General features: G+C 36.0%; 1 protein-coding gene across 7 annotated transcripts in view; it reads right to left on the bottom strand.

The window, feature by feature from the left end:
- Positions 1 to 13,186, bottom strand: part of DPP10 (dipeptidyl peptidase like 10) — a 1,393,698-nt gene that overhangs the window by 296,706 nt on the left and 1,083,806 nt on the right. The window lies entirely within an intron of this gene.

Below are 13,186 nucleotides of genomic sequence, written 5' to 3'. Positions count from 1 at the left end.
ATTTAAACTATTTATGACTTAGACTCAACAAAAAACAACTTTGCCTAATATAAGCAATATTAAACACTGGACAGTTCCTAACTACAAGTATTCTGATCATCAAGATTTCAAATCTAGATTTCATATTTTAGACTACTTTATTCTTTAATATTTTCAAATTTATGGCATCAAAATGCATCCCACAGTGATTTAGTTAGCTTCTAAAAAAAGAACTTCAAATAAGCAGATACAAAAATGAAATGTAAAACCAGAAGGCTAGAGAAATATGATAAATGCTACATGAATACTGCAAATAATGATATGAAATACAAGTACCATTTGTCTTACAATTACTTAATTAGAATACAGTTGGATATGGTTTCAATTGAATGAGAAAACAGTTATTCCAGAATACAGAATAAATCTATGAAAATATGTAAGGACTTTTTCAAAATGGCTGTGTGATCAAAAGACCAGGGTCTTTAGGGCTAGAAAGATTGGATAGTTTCCCAGCTCTCAAATGATGATGTAGGGCCCTTAAGTTAGTTAGTTAGATCTCTAAGTCTCGTACATCTGTAAAAAAGAGAGCAAAAATGTAGGGATATTCAAAATAATATAAACACTTCTCATATAATACACACAATTTGAGTAGTCAAAAAAAAATGTGATCCCTCTACTATAATCTCTTTTTAACTAGTTGTCAAAAAAGCAGCAGGGTAATAGATAAGAAATAAATAAGAAAATGAGTGATCAGAGAAATGATCCAGTAAAATATCCATTATACACACAGACAGACAGATAGATAGATAGACAGACAGACAAATTTACCTTCTAACCAGCAATAAACTATGATATATGCAGTGGAGTACTATATAGCAGGGAAAACAAACAAGGTACTATCTAATTACTGAACAATGTAGGTATGTGTTACAAATTCGTTGAGCAAAAGAAGACATACACAAGAGCAGAAAATGTACGACTTTATATAAAATAAAGTACAAAAACAGAGCTAAGCTGTTAAAAGCATGAATAGTGGTCTCCCTTGTGGTAGACAGTGCCTGCAAAGGAACACAGTAATGTTTTGCTTCTTAACCTGAGTGATTATTATAAAGACATGTTTAGATTGTAAAAATTCATCCTCATGAGTATGTCCTTGTGTGTATGTTACACTTCAACAAAAACTTTAAGTATGAATAGCTTAAACACAATCTTACATATTTTGCTCCAAGTTCCATGTATCCTCACTAAGCCACATATAATTACAACATTGCAGATTAAGCATCAGTCTTGAAGGGAAAATGAGTCAGAGTGGTGTCCAAGGTCAGAAAGGAACAGGTGAACATCAAATCCATGATCAAATTATTTTGAAATATTACAAATGGTAGATCATCTTTCTTAAATAGTATTTTTTTTCTACATCACTCTCATCTACATGGCTAATTTGTGGCTTCTTAGATCTTTTCTTAGATAGAGCTCTTGGATTTTAAGGAATCAGTTTCTCCCTGGGTGACTCAGTTGGCTAAGTGTCCAATTCTTGGCTTTGAATCAGGTCATGTTCTCAGGTCCTGAGATGGAGCCTTGCAAGGGGCTCTGTGCTCAGCACAGAGTCTGCCTGAGGATTCTCTTTATCCCTCTGCCTTCCCTGCCCCCTCTCTCTCAAATAAATAAATAAAAGTTTTTTTGTTTTTTGTTTTGTTTTGTTTTGAAATCAGTTCCTCTCAACAGATGTTCTCAATCTTGAGCACCCATTAGAATTACCTAAATGGCTTATTAAACCGCAGATTATGGGACCAACCTCAAACTTCTTTTTCGATTGGGTCTTCAAAGGGCCAAATAATTTGAATGGCTACTTGTTCCCTTATTTCAGAACCATTATTAAGAAATATTATTCAAAAAAAAAAAAAAGAAGAAAGAAAGAAAGAAAGAAAGAAAGAAAGAAAGAAAGAAAGAAAGAAAGAAAAATTCAATCTTGAATCATACATTACATAAGCTTGGGGAACTCCTTTGTTTCTCTATTTCCACAAATAAGAATAACAGCAACTACTATAAAGAAAAATTAGAAGGGATAAGAGTGTCTCGGTGGGAGGGGCACTTAGGGGGCTCAGGGAGTTAAGCATCCAACTCTACATTTCAGCTCAGATCAGAGCTTAGGGTTATGAGATCAAACTCCACAACAAGCCCCATGTCAAGCCCTACACTGGTCTCTGTGCTATGTATGGAACCTGCTTAAGATTCTCTCTCTCCCTCTCCCTTTGCTCCCCCCAATCATGAGCTTGCTCTCTCTCTCTCAAAATTAACTAATTAATTGAAATAAAATGAAATGAAATAAAATAAAATAAATTCTCCAGTTGATTTTGATGTGCAGCCAAGACTGAGAATAATTGTTTTAGTTCTACAAACATTGACTGTTTTCTATGAGCCATTTACTGCAGAAAATTCTGAGGGCATTGAAATAAGTGAAGAGAAATTCTTAACTTTAAGGGTCTTATAGTTTAGTGATGGAGATGTACTCATAAAAGAATATGTTCAATACAATGACAGAAATATGAAGATGAAGTACCATCCAGATGCCATGAAAGCACAGAGACGGGCCACTTACTTTCACTTGGCACTTTAAGGAAACATTTGCTAGAGGTTCTGGTTCATTAATTTACACATTAAATTTTAAATTATTTTTTCAGCAACATTGTGCCAGGCATTGTGTTAAACACAATTACAGCTGTGATAAACTCTACAAAGGGGAGGTAGCATACCATGAATCTTATAATAAGGGAATCTGACCAAGTTAGAGAAGTCTAGAACAGCTCTGATGAAAAAGTATGGCTGAGCTATCATCTAAAGAATAAGTAAAAATTACTAATACGAGGGAGAGAACATGGGGTAGGAGTTTATTCCGGGTAGATGATGGAAGGAATACAGTGTTCTGAGGTATGGTAGGAAATCCTGGAAGTGCTGAAAGTAAGGGGTAAGTTGTGAGAGGTGAGCTTGGAAAGGCAGACAGGGTCTTGTAGGCTGTTTAATGACTTCTAGTCTTCATCCCAAAGCAGTCGGGGGATAATTTTAAGAAGAATGACAGTAAGATTTTTTTACAGAGGGAGTGGCCAGGAGGGGTAGAAGGGGAGAGAGAGAGAATCTTAAGCAGGCTCCATGCCCAGCACAAGCCTGATACAGGGCTCAATCCCACGACCCTGAGATCATGACCTAAGCCAAAACCGAAAGTTGGATGCTTGACTGACTGAACCATCCAGGCACTTCAATCAGATTTTCTTTTTAAAAAGATCAGTTCATCCTGAGTTTGGAAAACTTTCAAAAAAGAATAAGAGTGATTGAAAAGATGCTAGGGGCCTGGTATACTCACAAACAAGAGATGATGTAAGCTCATCATCCCTCCATTGCAGGAAACTTTACTATTTTTTTTTAAAGATTTTATTTATTTATTTGACAGATAGAGATCACAAGTAGGCAGAGAGGCAGGCAGAGAGAGAGAGGAGGAAGCAGGTTCCCTTCTGAGCAGAGAGCCCGATGTGGGGCTCGATCCCAGGACACTGGGACCATGACCTGAGCCGAAGGCAGAGGCTTTAACCCACTGAGCCACCCAGGCGCCCCTATTTTTTTTTAATATAGTTGACATCTAACATTGTGCAAACTTAAAGAGTACAAAATGTTAATTCAATACATGAAGATTAACATATTGTACTCTATAATCTATCTCCTGATGGGGGACTCATCTTCACTTCCAATCATAAAGGCACTTTCTTCCTTTATCCCCCCACTTAGTTCTTTTTTTTTTTTAATTAAAAGAGAATAGCTTTTATTGAATTTTAACAATTCTTTTTTATTATATTTTATTTTTAATGTTCCAAGATTCATTGTTTATTATCTTTAGCCCCCTTATTATACACAGTTAGTGAAATGTTTCTTTTTTTTTTAAAAGATTTTATTTATTTGACATAGAGAGATCACAAGGAGAGAGAGAGAGAGAGGAGGAAGCAGGCTCCTTGCCCAGCAGAGAGCCTGATGTGAGACTCGATCCCAGGACCCTGAGATCATGACCCGAGCTGAAGGCAGAGGCTCAACCCACTGAGCCACCCAGGCAGCCCCAGTGAAATGTTTCTTTTAGAGACTTTACCACACTGTAAGATTCTTAAGAGTCAGAAAGCATTAATCTTTATGTGTCTATAAATTCCTACTACAAGCATAAAACATTCTGAAATTCTGTAGAACAGAAGAATGAGCAAAGAACCAAGCTATGGGCTCACGGCACCTGGATGGCTCAGTTGGTTAAATGTCTTCCTTCAACTCAAGTCATGATCCTGGGGTGTTAGGATAGAGCCCCACGTTCGGCTCCCTCTTCAGCAGGGAGCCTACTTCTTCCTCTCCCTCTGCCATTCCCCCTGCTTGTGCTCTCTCTCCCTCTCTCTCAAATAAATAAATAAATAATCTTTTATTTTAAAAAATAACAAACACACTATAAGCCCAAACAATGAGAAACATCAATTTGACCAGAAAAAGAAAAGCAACTGCTCACCTTGTTGAAATTAACTTTTGATAGTACAGGGTAAACAAAGATACATGGAGGAAATGTCTTTATATTACCATATTAGACTTAATTAATAGTCAAGAGAAAAGATTGAGCTCAAGTTTAATAAAAATTGATATTAATACAAAAATTAATATTTTGGGAAGGTTCTCTGCAAAGTACTAAAAATTGCTAGTTCATATTTTACACTGCTTATTTATAATGAAGATCCTGATACAGAATTTTCAAAAACTATCTATAAACCTATGTTAATAATCATACTTACTTTATGATTTTGGATACTACACCTGCAGATCATTGATGTATTTGTCAAAATAGTATAGTTAACAGGAAAAAGCTAAGAAAAAAAGAATCATACTTTTCATACTTCAGACAGAAAAACTGTATCAAGTCAAGCTTTGAATAAAGCATTTCAACATTGGGTAACCTACAGAATAATGTTTCAATAGTGGAAGCCCATAGGTAACATACAGAATTCAGCTATTGACCTACTAAAAAAACAAAAAAAACAAAAAACAAAAAAACCTTCTAAATTTGTCCTATGCTAAATTGACATTTGACTCAGATTAAGGGACACTGCCAGGGAGAAAATGCTAAGTCAGCTCTCTTGAGCAAGCTACCCTGACACCAAAAAAACAAAAACAAAAATTACTATGGAGTGTTATGCCTCCATCAGAAAGGATGAATACCCAACTTTTGTATCAACATGGACGGGACTGGAGGGGATTATGCTGAGTGAAGTAAGTCAAGCAGAGAGAGTCAAGTATCGTATGGTTTCACTTACTTGTGGAGCATAAGGAATAACATGGAGGACATTGGGATATGGACAGGAAAAGTGAATTGGGGTAAATTGGAGGGGGAGACAAACAATGAGAGACTGTGGTTTCTTGAGAAACAAACTGAGGGTTTGGGAAGGGAGTGGGGTAGGGGGTTGGGTGAACCTGGTGGTGGGTATTAAGGAGGGCATATATTGCATGGAGCACTGGGTGTGGTGCACAAACAATGAATTCTAGAACACTGAAAAGAAATTAAAAAAAATAGTACTAGATCCTTTATAGTAGCTCTCTCACAGAATCTTTAAGGCAGAATTACTATCACATGACTTTACTTTTATATCAGTTACTCAAGATAGTTAAGTTTGAGAAGTATTTATATTTTCTTTCTCTTCATCATAGCAATGGGGAAGCAGAGGCTGAAGACACGTGTGGTACCGTGAGTCAGGTTACATCTTTCAAACGTGCTGTGTGACCCTCTAATAATACATCAAAAATATTCCTTTGTGGTCTTCCCAGGTGACCATTACTATGTTTACTTATATAAAAGACACGTATTTCCCATTATTATGATCTGTTAGGAAGATTGGTTTTAATCACCACCATATACAGTTGAAAATATAATGGAATAAATATATATGGATAAAAACCTATAAAAAAGGGGAAAAGCACAATGATATTTTTCCATATTGGTGGACATGTTTCTAAGCCTAGAGGCAAAAGAAAGCACAGCTAAGTAAAACATGAATTTTATCACAAAATTCAAACTTTCTCTTAAGAAAATAATTAAATACAAAAAATTGCTGTTACGATTTAAAAAATATAATAAAACTAATAATCGAGTTACACAAATGTATGTTTTAAAAAATATACAAAGACTACAAAAGATAAAGGAATGGTATATATAAATACATTATTCACAATAAAACCAATAAATCTGAAAATATGTGCTGGGAATGTTAATCAAACCAGTATTCAAATACATAAGAAATATATACCTAAGAAATACATATATATGTATTTTTATATTTATGTGGATGTGTAAGTGAATATATTTAATATATATTTAATTCTGGGGGTGCCTGGGTGGCTCAGTTGGTTAAGCGACTGCCTTCGGTTCAGGTCATGATCCCGGAGTCCCAGGATGGAGTCCTTCAATGGGCTCCCTGCTCAGCAGGGATTCTGCTTCTCCCTCTGACCCTTCCCTGTCTTATACACACTCTCTCTCCCTCTCATTCTCTCTTAAATAAATAAATAAAATCTCAAAAAAATTAATCTATTAATATATAAAAATACACCCAAATGACTAAAGCCAAGGATCCATGCTTGAGGAGACATCTTAAGGTCTAGACCTGCTTAATAAAAATATTGGGCTGCAATGGATGAAAATATGGGGGGCCTCAGAGAGAATAAGTATACTTTGCATGTAAAATAAGAAAATAAGGGACTAAGTAAGCCAGCCACTAAGATGGTCCCTCCAAATTCTCACTTCTTAGTAGTTTCCTCCCACACTGAATTAGAGTTGACCTACATGACCAAAAAGAATAAGTAAATAAATAAATAATAATAATATAGAAAAAGAAAAACTACACCTTAAGAACATCTGGCTCTCAAACTTGCAGAGCCACCACAGAAATGTATATATTTGCATATTCTAAAGAGCTGCTGTCTGAGGTCTACCTATCTTCTACTCAGCCTGACTCTAGTTGCTGAGACCCTCTTTTTTGGGACACAGACAGGTATTGGCACATCCTCAACTACTGAGAACGTCTGAAAATACAACAGTCTGCTTGGACAAGCACAGAGGTTTGAGAGACAATCAGGAGCTTCACGCTTAGTGCAGACTCTGCTTAAGATTCTATCCCTCCCTCTGCCCCTCCACGCTCAAGTAAATAAATAAATCTTTAAAAAAATATAAATTGAGGGGTGCCTGGTGGTTCAGTGGGTTAAGGCCTCTGCTTTCAGCTCAGGTCATGATTTCAGGGTCCTGAGATCAAGCCCCACATAAGGCTCTCTGCTCAGCAGGGAGCCTGCTTCCCCCTCTCTCTCTGCCTATTTGTGATCTGTCAAATAAATGGATAAAATCTTAAAAAAAATATATATATAAATATAAATATAAATATATAAATAAATATTGAGGGGCACCTAGGTGGCTCAGTGAGTTAAGCTGCTGCCTTCGGCTCACGTCATGATCTCAAGGTCCTGGGATCGAGCCCCACATCAGGCTCTTTGCTCAGCAGGGAGCCTGCCTCTCTCTCTCTGCGTGCCTCTCTGCCTACTTTTGATCTTTCTCTGTCAAATAAATAAACAAAATCTTTAAAATATATATATATATATATATATATGTATATATATATATATATATAAATTGAATTAAAAAATAGTTCATGAAAGTAACAGATAACTTTTATTTATTTATTTATTTATTTATTTTTTTTAAGACAGCGAGTGCAAGGAGGGGCCATGGAGTGGCAGAGGGAGAGGGAGAGAGAGAATCTTAAGCAGGCTTCATGCCCAGCACAGAGCCTGACGAGATCATGACCTGAGCAGAAATCAAGAGTTAGATAGTTAACGGACAGACCCACAGAGGGGCATCTAACAGGTAACTTCTAAGAAAGGATCATATGAGGCATTTAAATTTCTGCCTTTATGTTTTATATTACTCATTCTGGGGAAATCCAGGTGCCATGTTATGAGGACCCTCAAGCAGCATTTCAGAAAGATCACGGGACAAACCCGAAGCCTCATGCCAACATATATCACCAATTTGCCATCCATGTGAGTGATGGGCCTTGGAAGTATATTCTTCAACTTCAGTTAGGCAGACAGATGGCTGCAGCCCAGCCAACAGCTGACTGCAACTTCATGAGAAATCCTGAGCCAGAACCACCCAGCCACGCCAAATCCAAATTCCATTACACAGAAACTGAGCACAATAAATGTTTTTTTTTATTTTTTTTTAAGATTTTATTTATTTATTTGACAGAGAGAAATCACAAGTAGGCAGAGAGGCAGGCAGAGAGAGAGGAGGAAGCAGGCTCCCCGCTGAGCAGAAAGCCCGATGCGGGGCTTGAACCCAGGACCTGAGATCATGACCTGAGCCGAAGGCAGCGGCTTAACCCACTGAGCCACCCAGGCGCCCCACAATAAATGTTTTTTTTTAAAGTCACTAAGTTTGGGCCAGTTTACTGCTTAGTAATATAAAACTAATACTGACGGGGGGGAGGGTGTGTGTGAGATAGTATGTATGCATGTATTTGATTAGTAGATAGTAGATTACCAAGTTAATAATTATTTTTTCTTTAAAACACAGTGTTAAGTTGCTAAAGATGGTAATATAACAGACCATACAGTGCCTAACAAAAGTTACAAACCAACACAACCATTTTGGAAGAAGTGTTTCAGTATACAGCATGAGCCTATATATTGTGTTATAATTGAACTATCTCAAACTATATAAAAATTAATTCAAAATTAATCAATAACCTAAATATATAAGAACTAGAAGTATAACACTTTTAGAAAAGAGTCACTGGGGTAAAATTTTACGACCTTGAATTCGCAAATGGATCCCTAACTATGACACCAAAAGCATGTGCATATATAAATTACACCTAAGCAGAATTTTTCAAATTTATGCATCAAAGGACATTATCAAGAAAGTGAAAAGACAATCCAGTGAGTGGGAGAAAATATTTTCAAGTCCTATGTAAGAGTCTACTGTTCAGAATATACCAAAAACTCTTAAACACAACTACAGAAAGAAAAAAGGAAATAGGTAAAGGAATTCAGTAGCCATTCCTCCAAAGAAGAAATACAAAAGACCAGGAAGCACATGAAAGTATGTTCAACATCATTAGTTATTAGGGAGGTGTACACCAAAACCACGATGAGATACCAATTTATACACACTAGAATAGTTCATAAAAAGAAAAATGGAAAATAACAACTGTTAGTGAGAATACAGAGAAATCAGAACTCATCCATTGTTGGTGGAAATATAAAATGGTGCAGCCACTTTGGAAAGTAGTTGGGTGGTTCCTCAAAAAGTTAAACACAGAATTAGTCTATGACTCAGCAATTACACACCTCAAAATATACTCCAAAAATTGAAAAGAGGTACTCAGGAAATTCTTGTGTACAAATGTTCACAGCCTCACTATTCAGAATAGCCAAAATTTGGGGATAAGGCGAATATTCCTCAAAAAATAAGTGAACAAACTGTGATCCATTCATACAGAGGAATATTATTTAACCATAAAAAATGAATGAAGTGCTGACACATACTACAATGTGGATAAACCTCAAAACACTATGGTAAGTGGAAAAACAACAGTAAAATGTTACATGTCATAGGATTTGATTTACATATCCCAATGTATAAACCCATAGAGATAGAGATCAGATTGGTGGTTATTGAAAGGTATGGTAGGCTAGGCGATTGGTGACTGACTGATTAACGGGTATTGAGTTATCTGTTTTGTTGATAAAAGTGCTTTACAACTAAACAGAGGTGGTAGCTGTACAGCATTGTGAATGTACTAAATGTCACTGAATTATACACTTTAAGGAAGCTTATTTTGTGCTAACTATTGTGAATTTCAGTTCAGTTTTTTTTTTTAAGATTTTTTTTTTATTTATTTTTTTGACAGAGAGAGATCACAAGTAGACAGAGAGGCAAGCAGAGAGAGAGAGGAGGAAGCAGGCTCCCTGCTGAGCAGAGAGCCCGATGCGGGACTCGATCCCAGGACCCCGAGATCATGACCTGAGCCGAAGGCAGCGGCTTAACCCACTGAGCCACCCAGGCGCCCCGTGAATTTCAGTTCAGTTAAACAACATTATATAGTTCCATGCAGAAATTCCATTTATGTCAGTGCATCCTATAGAAATATTAAATTCAGGAAAAAGGGAATACACTAAAAATATTTGCAAAATATTTCAAAACATGAAGACAACTAAGACAACTAACAATAGGGAGAATCTGTAAGTCATTGGAATCTAGCTTTTGATTCTGTTTTTCTGGTTCAGCTCATCTGCCTTATAATGAAAATAAAGACAAAATATTATATAAGCCAATTTGTAAGTGTGTGGCTATCACTTCCTAACTGAAAGATCTTAGATAAATTTCTTAATCATCAAATCCTGCATTTTTCAGCTTGTCTGAGATTAACTTCTCTCAGAAATCAGGATAATAATACCTGCCTAAAATAATGCTTAATGTATAATAATTTCTGTTTACCTACTTTTACATATCAAAGGCATAAAAGGAATAAAACACACCAAAATAATTTTAGTGGATATGTTTAGGTGGTTGGATTTTGTATGAGTTTTTTTTTTTCCATCTTTGTTAATGGGCGTTATGCATACACACACACAAACACATACAGTCAGACACACACAGAGTAAAAATGGCATTTGACTACTCTAAAACCATCAGATCCCAAAGGGCTCTCAGTACAAACTGTGAAGAATAAAATGGAATTCAACTTATATAATTTGGGGTCTCCACTAAGTATATAGGTTTGTTTGTTTGTTTACCAGTGAGCTAGATAGTCTGAACTAAGTGTGATTCCTCAAGGACTTAATGCTCCTTCCATGAAGCCCTGTGTTATGGGTCCATCTGGAAAGCTTTCCTATTTGTCTTTACCTCGTTGCTCTTCAGATCTCACCCTATGCTTCCTTCCCAGGCATGATTATCTTGAATGGAAATATTCTCTATTCTTTAATATTACCACTCCTGTAACACCTCACACAATACTGTGTATAGTGGATATGTGTTTGTATCATCTTGCCTCTGACTGTATGCTTCTTGAAGTAGATATGCATGCGTGTGTGCGCACCCACACCCCCCTCCACACACACACCCCATGCCTTATGTCTAGCTTGGTAGTTTGCTCCTAATACATGATGAATAAATAAAACAAAGCAAAGCAAAACAAAACAAAATGAACGAAGTAGTCTAAGATTGTGAAATTTAGCTTGATTATTTTTTAACTTATAAAAATAGCTTCCTCTCACTTCCAGAGCTTGATGTGTCATAGAATATATGTATTTTTCCTGAAGTGAAGCAAAAGTAAGAGACAGGGGGCGCCTGTGTGGCTCAGTGGGTTAATGCCTCTGCCTTCAGCTCAGGTCATGATCTGAGATCGAGCCCCACATGGGGCTCGGCGGGGGGCCTCTTCCCCCTCTCTCTCTCTGCCTGCCTCTCTGCCTCCTTGTGATTTGTCTGTCAAATAAATAAATAAAATCTTAAAAAAAAAAAAGTAAGAGACAGAATATTAAGATTGGTCCATAGATATGTGGGTTCTGGTGTTCACTGTACTTTTTGATAAACATGATGCATTTTGTTGAAATATCCAGTCTTCCTAATTTTATATATCATATCCCAGAGTAGCAGAACCATTACACATGCCCAACATGGACATATGAATGACCTAGCTTCCTGGTGCTTGCTCTGGTTTGATGTAGACACTATTTTTTTTTTTTTCCTTTGGCCATTTTGATAGGTATGTAGTGATATTCCACTGTTGTTTCAATTTGTATTTACTTAATGGCTAACGAAGTGAACACATCTTCATGTGCTTCATTTGTGATCTGTATGTCCTCGTCAATGAAATGTCTCATGTCTTTGTCCATTTTCTGATTGAATAGCTGTTTTGATTTTTGTAACTTGAATTTTGAGAGTTTTTCTATATATTCTAGATATCAGTCCTTCGTTGAATATGGAAGAGCAAATATCTTCTTCCAGACGTAGGCTAGATTTTCATCCTCAGAGCACGGTCTTTTAGAGATCAATAGTTTTTCCTTGTCTGTACTGTGATTTTGATGTATAGTTTGAGAACTCTTTTCCTACTACTACATAACACTGATTTTCTGCTCTGTTTTGATTTTTCTAAAAGTTTTATAAATTTGCATTTTGCATTTAAACCCAGAAACCATTCTGAGATTTTATATAGTGCAAGACTTACACAAGTGTATTTTTTCTTCCACTGAATTACTTTTACACTTTTGCCAAAAATCACTTAGGCATATTTGTATGGGTCTGTTTCTTAGTTCTCTACTCTGTTGCACTGATCTCTATATCTATCCCTTTGTTCATTCCACATAGTCTTGATTATTGTGTCTATAGAAATATGATTTTTCTTAAGTTCATTAACAGTTTAATACAAATTTACAGTAAGTTAAAAATCTTTGGATAAATACTATTTAAAAATTGGGAAATTGTAATATGTTGCTTATAAAACAAGTGTTTTCTCTTGATATTACATGTGCTTTTCAGAATCACAATGAATAGAGATATTATAGAGCAAAATTAAAGTAAAAGCGCTGAGATTTATAATAGGGAAAGATGTCTTCCATTACAATCTCCCTGTTTTTTGCAGGGTAAATTATTTTAAATAAAAATATATAAATATATCTAAAGTGTAGCACATGTGTACTCTAAAAGACCAAAGACTAAAGTCATTACATAGAGGGTCTTCTGAACTGTGAAATTTCATGCGCTCAAAGCCTTTCAATGCATTCTACGAGGCCTCCTGCCTTAAGTCTATAAATTTTTATTGTCTTGGAGCACATAAAAATTTCTTGAATGATTTCCAATCATTTATTTTCTACAGAAACTCATCTGCTGAATTGCCTTTCAACATTTACTTTGCTTCTTAACAGTGCAAATTATATCTCAATACAAAACACTCAACAACCATACATATTGCTCAAATTGTGTGCTGTAGAGCTGACACAGAGTAATGAAATACTAATTGCAATTAGAACATTTTGTTTGTTCAGAACTGATTCCTTGGTTTGACCCACTTTCAGAATTTTCTATAATCACAAGGCTTATGCTCAAATACCACCAAAGAATCCACTGTCCATAACGTGAATCAATGTTTTCACC

This window comes from Lutra lutra, chromosome 3 (assembly GCF_902655055.1).
Source record: "Lutra lutra chromosome 3, mLutLut1.2, whole genome shotgun sequence".
Lineage (NCBI taxonomy): Eukaryota > Metazoa > Chordata > Mammalia > Carnivora > Mustelidae > Lutra > Lutra lutra.
The sequence above is the reverse complement of the archived record's forward strand: the minus strand, read 5'-3'. Positions and strand labels throughout refer to the sequence as shown.